This window comes from Ammospiza caudacuta, chromosome 12 (genome assembly GCF_027887145.1).
Source record: "Ammospiza caudacuta isolate bAmmCau1 chromosome 12, bAmmCau1.pri, whole genome shotgun sequence".
In the NCBI taxonomy this organism is placed as follows: domain Eukaryota; kingdom Metazoa; phylum Chordata; class Aves; order Passeriformes; family Passerellidae; genus Ammospiza; species Ammospiza caudacuta.
Window position 1 is genome coordinate 5,642,210 of NC_080604.1, and position 21,903 is coordinate 5,664,112.

Below are 21,903 nucleotides of genomic sequence, written 5' to 3' on the forward strand. Positions count from 1 at the left end.
CCACATGGACAGGACAAGGAGAAATAAATGGTTGTGCACCTCAGTCTTGTGTCCCTCAGACTCCTAGCCAGTACAGACACCTGGAAAGATGGTGGAAAGATAGGGCAAGATCCTTCCAGCTTCTGTAGAGAGGAAACAACAGGAAACTTCCAGCAAAAGCACCAAAATCCCAGAAAAAGGAAGTACTTGTGCAGCAATAAGAGCAGTTTTTTTCAGGCTTCAGAGGGTGGTTGACAGGAACTGAAAGAAACAATCAATGTGCTGCACCTCACATTTGTCACCCAGAGCAAGCAAAGCACAGGTGCCAAAGTGAGGATTCTGCAACAGGAAAAACAGTCAACTCCCCCAACTCAACAGCAAGGGCACACACAGTTTCAGACCTTACATGAGCAACAAAAAAAGGTGTGTTTCTGGCTCTTTGCCCTCCACAATCTTATAAAAAATAAGGGAAGATAAAGGAAAACAGAGATTTTATAGTTTGTTTTTTTCTGGTATTTGAAGATAAAAGTCAAGAAATAATTTAATCTCTTTTTTTTTTCCTGCTTTCAGAATGTGTAAAACCAGTGATTTAACGAAGAAAACCCAGGTGAACACTTAGGCTTCCAGCTCTGACAGGGAAATGACAGTGAAAACACATACATCAAAAGTTTGGTCTGCAGAAGTAAAAAAAAGCACATTGATACTTCATTCATCCACCATGTTCTCTTTAGGCTGGTAACACAGGAAGATTTTGGGTTGGAAAAAGCTTGCTCGTGTTGGTTGCTCTATGAAGTGATCCTCCACAATGGAACCAAGGCCATCCAAATGCCTGGCTTTAAAAAACCACCCAATATTATGTTGAGATTCCTTCTGGCACTGACTGAAGTCAGTTTCTAACTCCTCCTTCAGTTATTTCTTCAGACAATGGTTGCACAGGCAATCCTTTGACATCTGGAACAGCACTAACAGCACCCTCCCACTCAACTCTGCTGCACTGGTACAACTGTTTGCAGCCTCACCATGAATCAAACTGGGGAAGTGATCACAGTTAAAAATAAACCAGCACTTGGTTTTGTTTTTTTTAAGGATTACTTTTCAACCAGGTCAGATCCCCAATCTATTGTGCAGCTGTACAAACAGTTGTATCAGCACAAGGTGCCTGAACTGCTGATGGTTATCCTGGTGCCTAAAGCCAACGTTTGCACTCCCAGCTCACCTCATTGCACGGCTGCTGTAGAACAGGATCTCTGTCCAAACAACACACAGGGGACTTGACTGCCACTGCTGCCAAGCATGGAGGGTCCCTCCAGTGAGACAAAATGAGGTCACACTGATGTCCACCCTACAGCTAAGGCATGGCTACTGAGCTCCCTCAAGCTGTTGCTTGTCCAAAATTATATGTCATTTTTGCAGCCTGCATGCTGAAATAAACATCAAAACATGACTAACCAAGTCATTAATGAGAATGAACAGCTTTGGGCCAAGTTCTGAAACAAAACTCTCCCAGAAATTGCATAACCACTATCTTGGTGATCTTCCATTCAAGAAACACAAGCCTACGTGATGTGCAGATTCCCACTAATTTGAAGACTGTGACATTCAAAGAGTGAACAGGGGAGGCAATCTTCAGTTTTGGCAACTCTTCAAATTGCAGTTGAATTTTTATTTGAACATGGAAATACATACAGAAATACTGACAATCAGAATAAGCACTAAGCAATGATGTCATGTTAGCACACTTTAGAAACAACTATGAGAGACTGAAGGTTTTTCCAAAATTACCAGCTCAAATACTGTTGGGAACAAAAGCAACTGAAAATATCTCCTTTTTGATGGCTGCCTGGGAACCTACTGGGAAATACCTGGATCTCTGTATTCAGCTGGTGACAGCTACCTGCATCAGACACACACCATTGTGAGAGGCATTCTCATTGAAAACCAGGCACAAAAGACTGAATAACCATAAAGATCGGACTTCTAGCATAGGGCAGGAGGAGGCACATTAATGAAACAGCTTCAGGAAACCAGCTTTCTACAGTTTCTGTTGTGTCTGCTCTAGAAGACAAAAAAATGAGTCTCTAAGCTGTTCAGCAGCCTTTTTTGTAGATGTCACCACATCAATCCATGAAGACACAAAACTGAAAAAATTGCTAACTGGTAAACTTTACCCTTTGTTACTTAGCATGCATCTCAGGCTATAGTTTCATGACATCTTAAGTAAATCTAAGTCAGCATTCTTCAAACCCATCCTCTCTCCTGAGTCAGCACTGGCACTCACTGATCCTGCTCAGAAACCAGCCTGGCAAACAAGTTAACCCGGAAAAAAAGAAAAGTTGTTTTCGCCAATGTGGCTTCCTGAACTGGTTTACTGCCAGTGCCCAACGAAAGTAAAAGGGACAATCAGTGAGCAGGGCAAGGGCAGGCACAAGGGGAGCAGAGCCAATTCCATTCAGCTCCAGCTGCCCTGCAAACACGCTCAGAGAACAGTCTCACCCCCTGACTTTAAAGAGACGTGAGTTCTCACTTGCAGCAGAAACATCATTTGACTTTTTCACCTCTCCAGACACCTCCTTCACACCAGCATCAGCACCCCTGCAGACAGCCACATTAAGTACCCAATCTGGTAGGAAAACAAAGCAGCAATATATAAAACAGAACAAAAAGCCTTCAGTTTTCAGTTGGATCAGGTCCCTAATACATCTGGCCAACAATCCCCCAGCATCAAAACATGGGAGAAAGTGGGAACCAAGGCATAGCAAAGCTCCACCTCCAAGCAACTGTGAAGCTGCTCTCTTACTCAACATAGATAAAATATCACAACATAACTACCTAATAGTTGTACAAAACCACTTTGGTTCAAAAGATTTAAACAGTACATTAAAAAATATGCAATCTAATACTTCATGTTTTCATCTTCCAAACACACCATTAATATTTAAAATGCCCTATTTCCTCAAAAATAAATCTTTAATTTATTTGATACCAGCATTATTTTCAGAGCAAAAGAGCTGCTAAAATATATAGAGGAGAGTGAGGAAAGCCTGTTGTGATTAAATAGGGCATGACAAACAGCAGCAGCATGCACAAGCAGTACTGGGGAGCAAAGCCAGGGGGAACAGTGAAAACAACATTATACAAACAACACTGATTCATGAACAACAAAGAATTCTTAGAAACTGCTGCCTGGGTTACATCCAAGGTTCTCTTTACCTTGGTTAAACTATTAAGAAAGTCACTTCAGAAAGCTGACCACTTCTGCACAACGAAGCTTTTTAGGAAGGAAGAGCTGATCCATCTAAAGGGCTCTGTGTAGGAAACCACTGCAGCAGTTCCTGGGAAGCAATGGAGCTGCAACAACACTGAAGGTGACACGAAGCTGGAACAGGTCATTTGTCCCCTGCCCCACCATGAAAGGGCTCCTGTGCTAACACAGGTCCGAAAGCTGTGTCTGTGTATGTGCCCCTCAGCTGCTGGGGAGCAGAATGTCACCCTTGGCTGTGCACAGCAATTCCTCAGTGACAGGGACATCCCAGGGTCTCCTCAGGAGAATTTCACTAAGGTATGTTTCATCACTTTAGCCTCACACCCATTTCTTCACAGTCAACATCTGCTATAGCAAACTCTCACCACTGTCTGTAACACCTCACTCTGGACACTGCATCCATCAAAGTAGGGATTCCTGGAAGGCCCAGCTTTGCTTCAGAGATGCAGAAAATTCAGTTTTTACTTGCCATCTTGCTGCCATGTGGAGGAAAGCACACTTACAGAACAGTCTGGGCCACTGCCATGCAGAATTCACTCCTCCAAAGTTCAGAGATTAAGCTGAGGCTGCTGCTTGAAAAAGCAGCAAGTTTCCATTCTATTTGGACAACCTTGCAAAAAAAGTAGGTCTTTAAAAGAAAACACTAAATTCATGAGCAAATGCTAGATCTCTGTCCCAACACAACACTAAAATATAAATCACAAGCAAGAAGTCAATAAATTTCTAGCTTCTGACAGGCACTAACATTGAACATACTGCACTTTAAACATCAAATACACATATCACAGGGTTTTTAAGCACTAAGGAAATTTAGTAAAGTAGTCATTTGGGACTGCATTTAGACATCTGAATTTCTCACAACTCTCCAACACAAGCAAAATACAGGTGCAACACAATAAGGCAAAGGTAAAACTGTGGTGAAGCTGCAAAGCACTAAGCAGAAGCACATGGCTGTCCCCTTTAGATCAAAGTGTCTCATGGGGAACACACACTATCTCTATACAGTGAGACTTCATAACCCTGTCACACAAGATTATCAACCCATATACACACAGCTGTCTTTTGGCAGGTAGTCAAACCTGAGGCAGTGGGAGTTTTACAGGGGTCAAGACTCTTGCAGGATTCATCTAGATCTATTTTCTGTTGCTGTGAGATGAAATATGAAAATGGGAGAGGAATTGATCACAGAGGCAACAGAGCTTTGCACAGGGAATGTTTCTCACCCCGCAAAAGGTGACCTTCCAAAGCCTCTGATTCTCCTCTCCTCTAAGAGGATTATGAATCCTACCCTTGGGAGACTTCTGCTCAGCTACCAGCCCACTGCTATTACACATTAACACTATGTCTTGTGTCCTCATTTCTATCAGCAGAGATATTAGAAAAATTTATAAGATGACTGCTCAAAGACCAAACTTCTAATGGAATCTCTAATGCAAGTAGGGAAAGCCACAGCCAGTGATGTTTGGAGGGGACTCTTTGTGCTGTCACACACCCAGCTGCAGATCTGCTTAGTGCTTCCCTGCTCAAATCCCAATTCAGCTTATCTGCACATGCAGGCTGCTGACTACCCTGGAAGCAGACATTTCATCAAGGAAAGACTGAAAGGCAGAGATCACCATATGCTAGAAAATGAGGGCAAGTGTGGTGAGTGCAGCTCACAGCTCCTCCGCCCGGGCAGCGAGGCAGAGCCTCGGCAGGCACCAAGCCCAGGTGGGCTGTCAGGAAGTGAGAGCAGCACTGCCCTGCAAGAACATGCTGGCACCTCAGAGGGAGAGCCAAGGAGCAGAATGCAGCACATTCAGTTACATAAATCCTTCTTTTTCAGACATCAGACACCAAGAATTTGAGGACAACTTTTCCCCTGTTCTTTTGGGGTTTTTTCACCTTTCAACGAGGCACCATTTGGACACTTCTGAATGGAGTCTACAAAGAATCTTCCCTAGACAACATAACCAGGAATTATTCCTGTTGCCACTTAACAGTGCACAGATGTAAAGCAATCCATGCTGCTATAGAGGTGACCATATATATTTTTTTATTCATAAGGTAATTAAAGTTACAATGCATTATGAATTCCACAATGAGAAAAAAGAAAAAAAAAGCAGGGCTAGACATGAAGGGAAACCTCAACAGGAAGGAACACACTTCCAGCAACTCTGTGAATGGAGATTTAGGATGAGATTAGACACACATACAGGCCAAATCTAATGGACACAGTTCCCATTTGGGACAAATGGCAAAGTGTCCTCAGAAGGAAAAAAAGTACTGGCTAACACAACAGATCTCAGATGCATCTGTAAGAACACTCCATGGTTTTGGCTGTTTCAGAATACACAATGCAATAGCAAAGTGCAGCCAAGGGTTAAAGAGTTTTAACCAGTAACTGTACAGAGAAACTACAGGGTTAACCACAGACACACAAAAGCCACAAGGAGCTGAACCCATGAAGAATAACTACAAAAGCCATAAACCCAGAGGAGCTAAAATTACATTCCTTAGGCAGTTCTGATAAAATAAGGATGATCTATAGCTTTCCAAGAGACCACTAACTGAAAGACAAATGTAAGCAGCTTGTGGTGAACTGGTATTTTTAATACTGTTCTCAAGTTTTAAATTATGATGCTTTTAAAACAGAAAAACAGCCTTGATTAGAAAGTCAGTTGCTGCAGATAATTGATCCCCACAGAAAAATACACAACTAGGACAAAAAATGAACTCCTAATTGCTATTTTTGATTCTGCAGTGGCAAAAAACCTCAAGACCAACGTTATGTAAGACCATTAACCTCTCTGCTCATAACTGGCACCTTAATTTAGCACACTACCACACTAGAAAGCTTAAACTGAATTCTTAATTCCAATGCATACCACTGGCTGCAGCAAGCCAGTAATAGCAATATTGGAAAGGGAAAAAAAAAAAAAAAAAAGCAAACACCACACACTGAATTTTGCAATTACACTTCCTTGGGCATAAATATTTATACCTTAGCCTGACCAGATCTAATGACAGCATTCTTATCAGACCGGCAATCCTGAAAAGATTATCAGATGCTTCACAGTATCTAAGGAACACTGAAGAGAATTTAAAGTACACATTAGGTAAAGAAAACCTCCAGATCACCTTTTATAACAGCAAGTTTGTCAAAGTTTGTAAGTTTGTTACAGCAAAGAAGCTGTAACCCATTGAAAACAAAATTGCTTTGTTTTGACTGATTATTTTTCTTCTTCTCAAACTAACCTCACAGCATTCCAAACACATCCTCCCTAGGTATGACTGAAATCCTCAAAACTACCATGTATTTTATTTAACTATAGTTCAGTGGCAATCACACATACACGTGACTGAATGAAAAACAAAACAAGGTAATCTTGAAGAACATTCATGTGAACCTCCCCACTTCTTCCCAAGAAAAGACAGATTAATCTTCTACACTGATAATGAGCCAGACTGATGAATTTCAACCAGACAGCCTCTTAAATACTGTCTTCCATCCACTCTTATCACATTGTGGCAAAGGATGACATTCAGGAGGGAAAAAAAAGGCTGATTAAGAGCCTACTTTCAGAAGCTAATGTCCTGTGGAAAGAGCTCTATGAATCACTCTTTCATCTGCCTCCGACTCCATTTACTCCTCAGAATTCCCTGATGTGCTTGAATTCATACTCCACCCATCCAGTCTGTAATGTCCCAACATGCACACAAGAATACTGTAAAACACTAAATGGCCCCTAGTGCTCTTCCCCATCCACAAATCCGATTATTTTATCACAGAAGACAATGAGGTGCGTCAGACACAACTTAGAGTCAGTAAATCCACACTAACTGCTCCCAGTCACATTCCTGCACATGTTTCACACAGGTGTACCAAAGGACCTAAGCCATGACTGTGCCCAGGAGTCAAGTGAGATCGGCCACCCTGGATTATCCTGTGGGCCTAAGTTTGAAAATAAGTGATCAGAGATGTGCCAGCAGCACAAGGCTGGCACTGCAGCACCATCAGTCCTGCGGGCTCCCATGGCTCCAGTTCTCTCAAGTAATCCCCCACTCTGTCTCCATCTGCTTCTGACTGCTGGTTCCTCTTTCAACCTTGTCTCTAGACACAAGAGCCAGGAGACCTTGCAACTTAAGACCCACTCAGGCATAAAAACCACCAAATACCTCAAGGAAGTCTGTGCATCACTCATCCAGCCCCCTTATTCAGCAGAGTCTTTGTTTACCCCTTCACTGCCAGTGTAGAGGTAGATGTTATGTCAAAATTATCAGGAATGTTGCAAAAAGCACTTCCTGTGAGAAAGTAGCTGCTTCCCCCATTCAAAGACAGAAATGCACACTAACATGGCCAAGTTTGTTCTGTCTGTATTCCAGGCTGTCAAAGAAATCCCAGGTCATTTTGCAGACATAAAACAAACTTGCTGGAGTTGCATGACCCCATTTCTAAAACATTTGGCAAAACAGTCTCCTTCTCACTCTTGGCCAGGCTGTATTTAGCAAATGGAAGTCAGGTCTGTAAAGAGCAAACCCAGACTCCCCATAAAATCCTGAAGAAAGCTGCACAGAGAAGCTTCTTTCCAGCTTTAATTAGGAATAAAAATCTAGATGACAGAATAAGGGAAGAGGGAACTAAGATTTTCACACACCTAGATGCCAACTGTCCAGATTGCTCTGAGTATAGAAATAGGGATGTTTTATGATGACTCCATCCTCTCATGGCTTTAACACACATATCATTTCAGTGTATCAAATAAGAGAGAAGTGCAGGAGAGAGCTCTCAGCTGTTGCAATGCTCCCCAAGAGAGAAAGGAGAGGCAAGGCAGGCAAGGCTTGCAGCCCAGGTCCCTGCTGCAGGCTCCTGGCACTGAGCAGGGGTCTCATGGTGCCACACTCCCGCTGCCAGGGCGGCAGGAGTGCCCGCTGGGCCTCAAAGCCAGCACGGAAGTGTCACCAAACCAAACAAAAGTACTTTTTATCAAACTCCACAACTCACAAGTCTCCCCTGCCCCCTTCTGGGAACAACATGGATTTGAAAACTTCAGTATCTTCTTCCAATGATAAAACTGTTTACTCGGGTAAATAAAAAAAAAACAGAGAGAGCTTTTGCCTCAAGCATGAGTCCCTTCATCAAAGACATGGATGTTATTAAATGCATCTCCTGCAGCAGCAGAGGCAGACTCAAACTGGATTTTCCTCACCCATACACTGAAGACACTGTCAGGAACTCCTGCCTGCCAGAAAATGGCCGGACAGCTCATTCCAGCTCAACTCTTCTGACTGAGCTGATTCACTCCCCAGGTCACGATGCAGATGCACAATGCAGGCTCCCTGTCCTCTACCCCAATAACTCAGCACCTTACTTCCCCAAAATAAAAAAATAATAAAAGAAGAAAGCATAGAAAAAATAGCAAATGCAGCAAAACTTGCATGATACACAGTAACTGCTCAAAAACCTTCTCCACAAGTTATAGAAACCACATTCAATTAAGCTGCTGACTGTGACCTGACTTAAGCAAAAATCCCTTTGCAGTGACTTATTTATGTTGATACTTTAAATGCTAAAGACAAACCAGCTTCATTAGGGCCAGAGGCAAAAAGTTCCCCCACGTACCTCTTCCTACCACTCCTAACAAGAAAAACATCACTCTGCTGTTTATATGTACAGTTTTCCATTTCACAATGCTTAAGAGAAAAGTTTCTCTTTCCTCTTTACCTTCAGAGTACAGTCCTGCAATACTCTGCTTCTCATAAAACTTACACAGATACTCAAACACTACTCCTTTGTCTTTGCTTTGCATGTAGACTACAGAGGAAAGCTAAGCCAAGACCCCACATCCCATCCCCACCTGAAACAAGAAGGGAATTTTCAAAACATGGCTACTGGTAAGCAGCCATTTAGGATCTGTGAGGGGAAATGCTTCTCATCTTGAAGAGACTGACCCCACAGTCAAGATCCAGACACTCCATCCAAACAGCAAATTGTGAACAACAACACGTCCTGTGCAAAGGGAGGGGAGAGCAAACTCAGCTGCTAAGGAGCAGAAGCTGGCTCCAGTACTCAGGAAGCAGCACAAATGTTTTGTTTCCTTAGGAATTATGACAACATATAGATTTAAACCCATCAAGTCTAAGAATTATACATCAAAACCAAACACAGGCTTGCCACAAAGAACCATCACAAGCCAGCAAATCTCACCCTTAGGGCCTCTGTAAACCAGTGTTTGATTTGGTTCACTTCAAGCTCACTGTAAAGCAGCTTTACAATTCCTATCATACACTGTGGGCTGTGACACCACTCTGATCCATCTCCTCCTCAGATCTATACATTGCCCTTTTTCTGAGCTGCCTGAGAATTAATTATATGGAAATGAACAGTGTTAGATAAGGGCATGCCAAGCAACTGGCTCTCTTAAAGGAGCTGGGGACTGCAGGATCTCTGCCTTCAGGAAATGTTTGGCAATGCCCATTCAGTACAATTCCTGTTGTTAAAAAATTACTTTAAGACCCAAACAAGCAAACTCTCATCTTCTCACTTCTGTGGTTAGAAACAAACATCTGCTCAGCCATGGCTTGGGCTCTACCTCTGCCTCTTGTCACCACCAGATCACATCAGAGCAGCATCCTGACTGAGGATGTCCTGCCAAAATTGTAGGTGATGCACAAGCAGCAGCTCTGAACAAAAAGATTAGCAGTCTGACTTTTAATGTGTTGTCTGCATAAGCTCCACCCGTCCCTCCATGGAATGCAAGGCACTGACAGCTTCACAGCCTCATGTGAGCTGGAATTTCAGTACCCAAGAGGACTTTAATCTCACATATGCAGACAGAGATACACCAGGGCATTTTGGCAGTTACAACAGCATTTGAGATGACTGGAGGGGCACACACATCAGAATTTTCTCTAACTGTGAAGATAAAGCTAAACAAACATTTTGCCTCAGCTACACTCCTCTTTTTCTACACAGGGAAGCAGAAAACACTTACATTTGGCAGCTCCTTAATGACATCCTGCAGTTTTATCAGACAGCACAACTTCTGTCTGAACACTGGTAAAACACTCAAAGCCATGAGAAATGCAGCAATTCTTACATCTCTCTGCTGAAACTTGACAAGTCAGCAAAGCACTCAGTTGATTTGGTTAACAGATTCTTTAGATATCTTTTAGATAACCATAATCTACCTGAGTTTACCCAAATGGAAAGGAAAGAACCAGGAATAGGCTACTGGTTTTGATATTTCCACTGAATGTTTCCATGATCTTGGTAAAACCATTCAGTTGTGGTGAACTTCAGCCAGCAGAAATACAGCTTTTCAGAAAGGAACAATTTACTTGACTACCTTGCTACTTTTAAACCATTTTTTAAAGCCAAAAGTCTGGCAATCATTTTGCTTTTCCTGATCCCCTTGCACTTCATTTCAACTTAGTCTTGCCTGTTAATTAAAATTCTCAAAATCTAAAGAATTTGTGTCCCAGTACATGAACAACTGAATTGGTTTTGTTAATATGGACTCAAATTAGGGCATCTCTTTCAAATGAATGTGGTGCTGCTTGGCCAAAAATCCAAATCCTTGAGCAACTTTTCTGTTTATATGGCAGAAACAGAAAGACAATCTAGGAGCACATCAGTCCAACAGAAAGACTTAGGGGAATAAAAGCAAGATTATCCAAACAAGCTCACTTCACCCTGGTAAACAAATTCTTGTGCCAAAAGCACAAGGAGCAGTTGTTATCTGGTGGTTTGTTCTGCTACTGTAATTCTGAGACATTGATACTAAACAAATTTGGGCCTGTCCTAAATATCTGAAAAGGCTCAGAGAAATGCAAGGCAGTCAGTTATACAGTACTCCAGATGATACCATTGCTCAGGACACCACTTAATTTACTGTATGAGAAAATGGAACTGCAGATTGCCCTGTAATTTCAAGTAGACACCCATGCTACAATAAATATATCAAGGTTTGTACAGATAGGTAAAATTTTCTATGCCCAACTGAGAGATGCCCTCCTCTCTCACTGCAACTCCTTCTAACTTCACGTTGCCAAAGAAAAAATTAATTCAGCTGGAAAAGGCATATTTTGGGCCCCCACTTTTTTAGCTATTTTTTTTCCCTTGAAAAAAGTGCCAAACACAATGACAAATAAAGCATTCCTCACTCTTTACCTTCTCAACACCTCCAGCAAAACAAGCTTTACCTTACAAGTGTCATTTTATCACTATCAGTGCCTCTACATTAAGGGATTCCACTGGCAGAGCTTCACTAGGTAAGGATGAACATGCTGATTAATGCAGCTGTCCCAAACAGTTATGGCAGAAACAACATTATAAGCACGTCCATAGGAGTTCCAGTCACATAATCACGTTGCAAATCCATGCCCCCCACTTGATACCAGTTTAATTTCCCTAAGCAGGTGACCCTTGAGGCTCACAGGCAAGAAATCATGAGCTGTAACTTCTCAACTAAGACTTCACTGTGATTTTTTTCTCCACAAGGAAGTACCAAAGGAAGGTACATTCTCATATGCAGTATATTCTCTTGTACTGTCAACCTAATACAAAAAAAAAACCTTAAAAATGTTGAAAAGGAAAGAGAAAAATCTGAGCTCTGCATTAGGGGAAAAAAAATCTCAATACAGGTGCTACAAGAAAGTAAATAATGCCATGAAAATTCAAGGATAAAGGGCAACATTTCATTTTTGAGGTTTGGAATGGGAAATAACAAGGTCTGTCATGGCAAATATACTTTAGACAAAGACAGTGCACTAAATCTGGTACTTAATTTAAGTAGAATATATGACACAGTATCTGATGGGGTGAAAGCTAAGGTAGTCATTTCATTTGAAACCAGATAAAACTCTAAACTCAATTTCATACAAGGATACTCTCATCCCTTCAATATGGCAGAACACACATGACACACAACCCAGGGTCATGGAAGGGATTTTGATCTGGGCCTGATGTTATCCTGTAACTCTCCTGAGGATCAGCATAAGCTGCAAGGCTTTCAATCACTCCTACTGAAAATCTTAAAGCTGTTGAAACACCTTGGAGCTGTTTTGTGGCTTGCAGCATGTTCTGGAAGGTAAAAGACAAAGAATTAACAGGAGGCCCAGCCAGCTGAGTGGAAATGAAAGGCAATCTGAACTTGAGGCTGTCTCCTCAGGAGACACATGCATCAGTCAGACAATCACAACTTCAAGCTTGGCAAGGTGCTACATTTTTTGAAAGACAAAACCTGGCACTTAATGTCTGCAAGATTATTTTACCCAATCAGGAGCCAATACAACCATCCTTTGGTACCCTCTAGCAAACCTCACACTTCCAAGGTATCCAGTGCAACTTGGGTTTACAAAAGGAAATATCCAAGAAGGGAGCTCAGAACACCGTTCACTCCACTGTATTTCTCAAGCACCTTCCAAAGTGACCTTTAATACTCCAAATCTTCATTATTACTCTCCTATACACTAACCTGGGCAGCAGGCCCCTTGAAATGCTTTCCCACACCAACCAGCTCTGTTTGAGGGTTTGAAACGAGGAACTTCTCCTCTTCATTTGAAGTGAAGAATCAGACAAACAAGCCTATATTTAACTTCCTTTCACTGAAGCAGTCATAAACAAGTCCCTGTAAACACTCTACAGGTCACAAACTCCCAACATCTTATCTAAATGTTAAGCTGCTGAAGTGGATCTCAAAGCTCCTTCCAACAGGCTTTCTAGTGTGCCACTTACAACAGAGGCCACTGGTTATGTAAGAGATGTAAAGCCAAAGCAAAAAGAAAGTATGTTAAACCTCATATGTCAAATTGGTTTGGAGATGATTAGATGCAGCACCTGCATATACATAAAAAAATCTCCTTCTCCATACACTAAAAAAGCACAGCACACTCATCTGGAAGTCACACAAATTGTGGCAAGTTTGTTTTTAACAGCAAACCTCTCTCAAGTGTACTACAGCTACCTTGGTTTTTCACATTTTAAGTTCTTCTGAAGACACTGCCAGGCCATGCTGCAGGTTGGTTTGGGTTGGGATTTTTCCTACAAAATAACAGTCTGCTAAATCACATGTATTCTCACAGCCACAACACATCACAGGCTGTATATAGCTAGGGAAAGCCAATTTCCCTTTCATTTTCTCTTCCAGATCAATACAGTGTCATAACATGTGCCAAAAGCATATCATCTCAGGCTGCAAAACACAAAATAACAAGCATAATGGGTGGAAAATAACTCAGTTCTCTTCCTTGAGAATCATAAAAAAACTGCAAATGACAGGAAACCTGAAACAAAGTGCTTTGCACTCATACAAGATTCAGCCTGGCAAGCTCACTACCATGGGACATTGATCCTTGGCAGAATTCTTAAAAGGTTTTGAATTTTCTTCTGGTTGTCATATCACAATGGGATGAACTCCAAAAAACATAAAGTCTCAAACACTTAACCATCTAACCTGTGATCTTTAATTGCCAGGTTTAAAGAAGGTATTTTAATTGCAGTGAATAAAAACCTTTGTTCACTTTTGGCTGGTGAATGAAACAATACCATTAACTATTTTAACTAAGAATGTTTGAGTCAAGCTGCATTCACAAATCAGAACTAATTTTTAAGACAACTGGTTTTTGTCATTAAGTGAACCAAATTGTCAATAGGCTCAGTTTTCTAAGCTGCTGAAATTCATTGGAAGTGTCAGTGCTAAGCATGCTACAAATTTCTGTGATCATACTTAACTAAAGCTAATAATAATTAAGGGGAAAAACAGAAACCCCCAAGTGTTGTTATTACACCCAAAAAAAAAAAAAAAAAAAAAAAAAAAAAAACACAAAAACAAAAAACCAGTGTGCAGAGCACCTGAAGTGAAAACTATTCAACTCTGCACGATGCACAGCAGTGATACCTACTCAGTCTGACTAAAATAGAGTTAGAGGTTTTTCCTCAGTTCTATAAAAACAAAAGATGCATAAAGCAAGCTTGATAGTGCTTATTGGTTCACATTTAGTTTACTGTCAAATTTTAATACGTGTATTCAGGTCAACACTTGTGGTAAGAACTGTGAAGTATTAAGACCTCAATTACATAAAGAAGATTTATGCCCAAGTAAAGGAAATGCCACTTGCACAGCATAAGAAAACACATTTACAATATCTGCTTCTAATGCAAAATAAAGTAAACCACTCCATTATTTGCAAAAGTAAAGAGATCCATAAACCTTTTATACAGTGTAACACTTAATCTAAGTAAAATCCACATCTCTGAGACAAACATGATGTGGATTTTATTACAGGAAGCGTGGGAGTGTTTAAGAAACTATCTAAAAAAACCCTGCATATGTATTGTTTCAACACAAACTGAGCTTCAGACTGCTTCAACAATTCTTCTGGGACTGACTCAAAAGACTCAAGTTAAAAGTTCTTTTTATTTCAGTATTTGTGGTATGAGAGTCAACCCCAGTGAATTCAACAGGTCTATTCCTCAAATGTGTCACACAGCTTTACACAAAGGCCACAGCTTGGAAAAGTGCAATAAACCTTTCAGCAATCAGCAGTGTTGTGAGGGTCTTCCAAAGCTCCAGGACTTTACCATGTTTTTAACCAACAAACCAAAGCAAGAGCAGCATCTCTCATCTCCTGCAAGAGCTCCAGCAATTTCATGGAGTTACTCGATGGTTTGATTCAGACACTGAGTAAGACATAGGACTATGCAGCCCCCAGGCTTCTCTCCCAAATCCTTCCTGCTTTAAATAACTCCCTGACATCTGCACTCCGTGGTGCGCTGATTTTGGTGCTCAAAGCTGCTTATCACCTATAGTTAGCTGTAATGAGATCATGGCTGCTCCCTACACGTGCTTAAGCTGCTCAGACAGTACTGTCAAAGGACACTGAACAAACAGCCAGCCCTATCTTCTTGTGCCCTTTTTAAGATTTCTGAACTCACTTTTGGAAATGCTTAACAATACTTTGATACCAACAATGGAATAACATTAATTGGAATTAAAGATCACATGATATTTTGCATTAACGCACTCTGGAAGTTTAAAAAATTGGGGGAAATGCAGCTCAGCATAGAACCATGGTGGGGGGGAGAAAAAGAGAAATGTCAAAATATATAAGCTATACAGTTGTATAGCTCTAGATCAGCACTCAAGTCAGCAGTGACAGACACAGGAGCATGCCCTGAAGAGAAGGCAGCACGTGTCTCCTCTCCCTATCCCAGGAAGGTACTTGTGGAGCTCAGCTTCTCTGGTCATTACCTTCTGCACTTCAAACTAAGAAAAACCATCACCTACCAGGTCAGGGGCTTCCCCACCAGGAAACTGAACTGTGTGACAACCACTACTTAAACACACCATGTCTAAAGAAAATAAGGTCATTTGAGTTTGTTTATACCACAGGTATACTGAGTCATATCTTTGTTGATAAAGAGCTGGGGGAAAACAAATATGATTGACTTTCTTCCAAATTCAGGACAGCGCGAAGTAACCTCTGTGAAACTGAAAGACTATCATATCAGCCTTATCAACTTTCAGCAAACTAATCTCTGAAGAGAAAGAAAAAAGCACACAATGATAAGAATTCTGAAATCATCATAAGGTGATTCAGCTGCAAATCAGCCACCTGAATGGCCAGAATTAGTAGAGCATGAGTGAGCCTCCAGTTCTTGGAATTTTAGTTCTTATCACGAAGAACTGACACCAATTTGGTCAATGAACAGGACTAAATTTTTCAGTCTGTGCTACTGCACTTACCTGGGTGTTCCTGTAGTATCCTTCAAAAATAAGAGCAAAACTCCCACAAACTGTATTTACACATCCTTACTTGAAGGGTAAAATTCCAAAGGGAGAGGTAAAAAGCAAGCAGTTTATTCCTCTTTGCATCTCTAAGATGGCTGCATATGTATTCTGAACAAAACAGAAAAAAGTTACCTTGGAGATGTCACCCAAGCTCCTTTGGCTGAGCAGTCACTGGAATATGGAGCCAACTTCTCACAATCAAGAGGGAGCAGGACCCCAGAAGCAAGCCAGCCTGTGAAATGATGTATGGAAACGAGTTAGCAAGTCCTAAATTAGCTTTTATTTAGAACTTTACTTGCTTGTCAATTCAGAATGTTTGAGAGCATGCCTTCCCTAGAGACTGGGACTGGAATGCACAAGTTCCTTTCAGGAAGCAAATGCTCTCACTCATTCCTGTGGGCTCTGGCAGATGCTCTTTACCAAAGCCACCAGTTGGGCTGAGGGGACACACTGTCCCCAGTTGCCTCAGCCACCCTTAGCTGAAAATTCCCAGGCAGGGTGGAACAGAGCAGGATCCATGACTGTTCCTCACCAGGCAGGGATGGGCACCAGGGAAGAAAGGCTGGAGCAGAGTATATTAAAGCCCAGCAGCTGAACAGGCCTGGTTGTAGGCCCCAGCACAGGGGAGGCAGCGTTTGGCAAAGCAGCAGGACAGCTGGTGAAGGAGATAACCTTTCTAACTACAAAAGCTAAATCAGAGACAGCTTATCTACTGCAGCTCCCAAGCAAGTGCGGTGACGTCCTGCCAGGACAGTCACATCCACATCACAACCTCTTTTATCAGATTTGGTTGATGGATCTCCTACTAATATAATTATGGCAGCTACGTCCATGTGATTTTTTAACAAAACAACTGTACCCATTTTAACTACTGTGGACACATTATACAGCTAGAGAGACACCCTGTAATAGCAAAGCTTATTCCTTGACTCACAAAAAGGGGTTCAAACTCACATACTGATGGGGTGATGCAAAATAAATGCAAGCTTAAGAAGCTTGTCTTTTACACACAGTGAATGCCACTCAAAATGCATACAGAGGAGCCTGTGGAGATGAATGAAAGCAAAGGACCTGCACCTCAGTACCATCTGCAGAGTGGCTCACACCAGCATGGACTACACAGGCAGCACAGGCAGCCCAACACACTGATTAAGAGAACTGCATCTCTTAGGAAGCACATCCACCCGAAGAGCACACTGGGAACACCAGAAATCAGAACGGCACAACACCGCGCACAGGCGGTGCTGCAAAACAGAAACCAAGCAGCCATGCACACACACTTCCTCTTCCTCCCCCACCTCCCCTACGACAGCAGCCACAAACCTGATATTAAACACTGGCCAGCATCCTGCTCTGCATTCCTGTCACATCAGGAATAGAAATGAGGGACACTGCTAGCTGCTCCTCCATAGAGCTGAAGGGCTCCTTCAGTTTACAGCACGTAATACAAACACTCCACATGACTCTTGCAGAGGGTTCTGTCACACTTTCTGTTCTTTTGCTCCTTTTCTCGAGCTCACTGGGGACCCTCTGTACTTACTAGACTTGTTTTTGATACATTCCCTCTCAAAGACTGAGAGGTCAGAAGCAAAAGCAGTTGTTCCTAGGCATGTCACACTATATAAACAAGCAAGCAGAGAGCCACACACAAACTCTGCAAGTCAAGTTCAATGCTAAACCCTGCCCAGCACCAATGTGACACTGCCAAATTCAAGAGCAAACAAATCAGGCTGCAGCTTTTTGTCAATACTAACTTCTGAGACTACAAATCCCAGCACTAACACTCCACTGAGATGCTCACATCTCCAACATGTTATGAGCTAATCCCTGATGGACAGATTGGGGAATCTACTGACAGCGAGTGAAGTGCCTGGGTTACACTGCAATAATCAAGGCCTCTGTCAGATTTTCCATGGCTTCAGTATCTGCATTTCAACCACAGATGGATGGAAGAAACATACCTCCTCTAGAGCATGGGTTCTGGATATCCAATTCAAACTTAGCACCTACATTTCTTATCCTAGCGGAAGGCACAGTGAGTGCTATCCCATACCCAGCGTGCCAGTCAGAATCCACCAGATCCACAAAAACCTTTAGGCACAGAGAAACTAACTCAACACTGACATCTGAAAAGTGATCAAACCTTTTCACAAACATTTGGTGACCCACTGGACCAAAGAGACTGAGCTCTGTAAGCAGATGGTCAACAAACAGCCCCGAGCTTGTACAGGGCTCCTCATCTCACACCAGCCAAGCTCAATAAGGTCACATTTCAGAGTTTGATCATTTTATACAAAAGGAATGAGCTCTGTATTTGTGGGAGAAAAGGAAAGAAACAAACCAGGCAGCTCAGATGGGATGAGTAGAGCATACAACTGCCTGATGAAGAAGAAATCCCAACAGTTGTTTAAAAGGCCAATTAGCTGATTAAGGACACAGGTACAACTCCAGCCTGGGCACTTTTCTGACCTCTGAGTGCTTGCTACTCTAACCTTGACTTTTCACTACGTGCAATGCAAGGCAGAATAACTTCCAAGTCAGGTGACTTGCACAATCTGCCAAGAGAGGGGATCTCAAAGCACATCTAACTTTTCCTTCTATAATATTTTTATAAGAAGGACACATCCAGTGCTCTCCACCTGATGAGCAGTCACACAATGATTCGCATATGTAGAAGAGAAGCATGGGCACTATTGTTTCATTTAAATTTTGATTATATGCAAAAATGTGGTTTAAAATTATATTTTATGCAAGAACATAGATAATGTAAAAATAAACTGTCGAACTCTTTACACAGTCACACTGCAGATTACCCTGAACTCAGATAAGACCCCATTCCAGCACCAGTCCCATTTCCCTTGCACCTGCAAAATCATTCATGCACTCACAAAGCTGGGTAGAAAAACAGACAGTTTGTCTTTAGTTTGGTCAGTCTGTAAGTCAGGGAACCCTGATTCTCACCTGCACAGGCATAAGCAACAAGGCAAGAACCTCCCATGGGTCGCAGTCTATACTTACACGAGCTGAAGCACCTGTGAAACCACACATGGAATGTGAAAGTGGTGATCAGAAGCAGATCTTAAAAACTGTCCCCTTTCTTATCTCCACAGATAATCGTGCTCACTTCCTCTTCTTCTTTGCAAGAAACATGCAAAACTGCCACAAAGTGCCTCACGAAAAACCAGAGGGCCCGGGAGAGTGTCCCACCAGCATATCCTCTCTTTCCATCAAGGATTCCTACACTAATAACCTTGTGTACATCAACTTCCCCTCCAGGAGCTAAGGATCACTTCCCCTGTTCTCCCAAAAGTCCTTACTAGACAGGAAGCAAAGGCAAGGCCATGGAAAAGGACATTTCACATCACCCTAACAGGCTCTAACCAGGATAGCATAGGCTGTTCATCCATGCACCTGGAAATGGTTGTGCTGAAAAAGCTGAGAGAGTATGAAACACCTCCAAGAAAGGAAAAGAAAAAATAGCATTAGGACAATTCAATACATTGACCAAACAAGGATTTGATGCAGTTGAAAAAGCAACCCAATGTTATCTTGTTTTATGAAGCTCACAACTAAATCTTTTCATAACCTACCACTTTCCTTCCAGCTCCAAAACAAAGCACTTACCTTAGGTCAGAGCTAAACTAACCCAGAAAAATACTTCACAATCAAAATAATAAGAAATTGTTACATGGGACTAAGAGAGACCTATTTAGGATTACAGTGACAACATGCAATAATGATACACCTAATTCTAAAACACTTTAAATCTCCCAACAGAATTTCTATAAAAAGGAAATCAGAATCTTAGTTCAGTGATAAACCACAAGAATACCATTATTTTTCTCCATCAAAAGCCTGACCAAACACACAAGTGTTAGCATATCAGCTGCAGGTGACAGTTCACTACAATGAGACTTTCGCAACACACTACTGCATATTATTTTGTGAGACAAGCCACTAACCATGTTTACACAGCCCTAAGGATCACAGAAACATTACACTAAAAATGAACAGAGACCCAAGCCCCCATCATTCCTGCACCACTCTGTGTTTCGTTAGCAAAGGCCAATTATTGGAATCCAGCTCTGGAAGCCCTGAACACCAAGTTAAGCCAGGTGAACCTGAAGGGAGGAAAAGCAGATGGAGCGAAAAAAGAGCAAGACAGGTTGAAATGACAAAAGCAGCACATACTAAAGCATATTGCTAGGGAGAGGAAAAAAAAAACCAAAAAACAAAGAAAAGAGCAGATGCTGAGCTTAAAACTGAAGGAATATGGACCCAGTACCACCTACCCTAATTCATAATTTAACCCTCCCCTAGGAAAGCCCGGGAAAGGCTGGTCCCGGTCCAGGACTGCAGCCCCAGGAGCACACCTGCCCCGGGGACTGCCAGGCACTCCGGGTGTCCCCAGCGGGGCAGCCAGCGCTCCCGGGCAACCCACACCCTCCCGGGCCGGGGGCAGCGCGGACGGGCCCCCAGCCCCACCGGCCTGCTCACCATGTTAGTTTCATGTTACCGCCGCCGGTTCCGAGCTCCTTCCTGCGCGCAGCTCCTGTGGAAGGGAAGGAAAGGCACAAAGGGAGGGGACGCTCGCTCTGCCCGCTAGGCACGGCCCTGCCCCGGCACCGCGCTGCCCAGCCCGGGGAACCCCGCCCCGGCCGTGCCCCAGGCGGGTCTCGCAGCGGAAAGCTCCCGGCTCTCACCCACGCACACACGGGGACGAACCGAGCTCTCCCAGCCACTCCTCACGGGGCCGCGCACGGACCCCTCCACTCCAGGCCCATCCCGGTGCTCGCTACCCCCTCGCCTGGGCTGCTCACGGGGCCGTGCCTGTGTACCCCCGCTCCCTTCACGGGGCCGCACCCGGGGCTCCCCTCACGGCAGCGCGCCCGGCTCAGCCCCCCGCCCAGCAGCCTGGCCAGTCTCTGCCCGCCGCGGCTCACCGGGGCCGGCGCTGCCTGCCCGGCCGGGACACCGGAACGCGGAGCCCCAGCGCCGCCGCTCCCCGCCGCCCGAATCAACAACAAGATGGCGGCGCCCGGGCGGGCGTGGCCCGGCGCTGGCCGTCATAGCAACCGCGCCGTCCAAAGCCCGCCCCTTGGCCCTGCGCGCCAGTCCGCACCCGCGTCCCGCCCCACGGGGGCCCTCTCGGGACGCTGATAGGTCAAACTCTGTGTCACTCAAGCGCAGAGCCGCCCCGCCCTCTCCCGAGTGCGGACGACAGCGCACGTTAGGCACACGTGACGCACGCCAGAGCCCCGCCCCCTCGCTGGAAGCGCCGTCTGATTGGCTGTCTACGGAGAAGGGGGAGCGCTCGGCCAATGGGCGGGGCCCGTGGCTCCGCGCTCCGAGCGGCGCTCCCCGGTCAGAACCGCCGCCCGGCCGCCCTGCGGCCCGTGTTCCCCGGTACAAACCCACACCCGGCCGGTGTGCACCCCCTGTTTCCCGGTACAAACCCACACCCGGCCGTCCCGCCGTCCCACACTCTGAGCTCCCCGCCCCGAGCCCCCGGGGCCGCTCCGCATCCCACTCCGGCCGCCGCTCCGAGCGGGATCTCGCCAATGGGACGGGCTCAGGCACCACTCCTATACCGCAAAGGGTTAAATTCCCGGACGGTCACGGTTCCAGTGGGTTCAGGGCAAAAGGGACCTTTCAGGCAAAGTCACACCGGTGACCCCTCTCACTGTGAAATTTCACGGCTGCCCCTGTTCCCCTTCCCTCCCCTTAGTCACCTACTCCCCAAATTAGTCTCTTCCCTCTTATCCCGCCAGTGCTTCATTTCCCCGGGAGCTGCCGGGGAGGCGTCCCGTGGCGCGCTCCTTTGAAATTCAAATCACCGCTTTCCCACCTCCCGCTGGCTGACGCCTTCAAAGCCTCCCGCCGCTCCCA

The 21,903-nt window shown here is 44.0% G+C and overlaps 1 protein-coding gene across 2 annotated transcripts in view; it reads right to left on the reverse strand.

Moving 5' to 3' along the window:
- The window catches only part of IP6K1 (inositol hexakisphosphate kinase 1), a 36,862-nt gene extending 15,833 nt beyond the window's left edge, over positions 1-21,029 (reverse strand). For both annotated transcript variants that reach the window (XM_058812792.1, XM_058812790.1), the window contains exons 1-3: positions 20,958-21,029; positions 20,512-20,566; positions 16,147-16,246 (exon numbers count right to left, since the gene is read on the reverse strand). The gene's annotated coding sequence lies outside the window, so the exon portion shown is untranslated. The remainder of the gene's footprint in view (positions 1-16,146; positions 16,247-20,511; positions 20,567-20,957) is intronic.
- Positions 21,030-21,903: the final 874 nt, after the last annotated feature.